The sequence below is a fragment of the Ambystoma mexicanum genome, chromosome 9, assembly GCF_040938575.1.
Source record: "Ambystoma mexicanum isolate Mex_15411 chromosome 9, UKY_AmexF1_1, whole genome shotgun sequence".
NCBI classification, from domain to species: domain Eukaryota; kingdom Metazoa; phylum Chordata; class Amphibia; order Caudata; family Ambystomatidae; genus Ambystoma; species Ambystoma mexicanum.
In genome coordinates, this window is record NC_090931.1 from 1,135,570,724 (window position 1) to 1,135,572,180 (window position 1,457).

The window sequence follows — 1,457 nt, forward strand, 5'->3', positions numbered from 1 at the left end:
CCCGGCCAGAGCGGAACATTCAGGAATCTGTATAAAAGTTGTAGGAGCACCACCATTGTGAGGAGTGCAACTCGACCAGCCACCATAATTGGTAATTTGGTCGGAGCGCTCAGTTTCCGTTCAAGTGATGAGAGGTAACCCCCGAAAGTTGCGGTCATATAGCGAGGCCTGGTTGCACGCAACAACCACTCCCAGGTACCTGATCTCTAGAGGGGACCAAACAACCCCAGAAGATCTCGAGGTGCCCTACTAGCATCTGTCAGGGGGAACAGTTCAGATTTTGAGCAATTAACCTAACGTCCAGATAGTCTGCCGAAAAGGAGGACATCCTGCAGGATTGGAGCCAGGTTCTCATCAGGGGTGCGGACGTATATCAGAGAATCATCAGCCTAGAGAAAAATGATCTCTGGTGCACCGGCAAGTCTCACGCCTCTGTGGCTGTGTCTCTGGCGAATCCTGTCGGCCAGGGGCTCAATAGCCACTGCAAATATCAATGGTGAAAAAGGGCAGCTTTATCTAGTCCCCTGTGAGATATCAAATTGGGCAGACGGAAGGCTGCCGGTGCAGACCCTGGCCACCGAGGAAGCGTACAGCAGTTGTATCCACGACCGGAACCACGGGCCAAAGTTGGATTTCTCCAAAACGGCCCTCAGATACCGCCATGAGAGTCAAAGGCCCTCTGCATATCCAATGTTGCAGCCATTGCCTGGGTCCTCGTGTCTATCCTGGCAAGGATGTTAAATAGTCGACATAGGTTTAACGCCATGGGCCGTCCCGGGATATAAAGCCAGCCTGATCCGGGTGAATGATAAAGGTCATGAATGGGGCCAGTCAGAGGGCCAGCTGTCATGATGCCTACCCGCGGGCAGCTGGACCAAGCCCATCCGCCCCGGAAGCAGGCATCCGGACATTTGTTTAAACCTCAGAAGCCCCGGCTAGGGGCTATCTGGGTTCAGTCCTGGCGCCCTAGGTGCCAGGCTCATAGTAGAAATCAGTCCTGGCGCCTAAGGCGCCAGGCTCATAGTCATCACTTACCTGAGGCAGACCATGCTGCACATGCATCCAGGCCAACATGAGACCTGGAGGGACTATTTTTCCACAAGGACTACTTTTTCACTCGGGTTTGGTTCTAGGGACTTCTTACCTGGGACTACTTTTGAAGCTATTTAAGCCACGCCCGATCTACAACACACGCTTCGTGTTATTCTGCATTTAGCAGCGTAACGCTCACCGTGTCTGCAAACCTGCATCCAGCCTTCTGCCACGCCCGCCTCGAACACGGAGCCCCTAGGAGAGAAAGGAAAATAGGAGAAGAGGTTAGATTACAGACTTTAATCTGATTCCTCACCTGATTTCGGATCCTGCATCACTCCGAGACTGAAGGGGCATTCTTCCGGCATGTGTCGCATCCCAGCTGCAGCACCGCTCCATTTTCACCAGCCCACAGCATCTCCGAC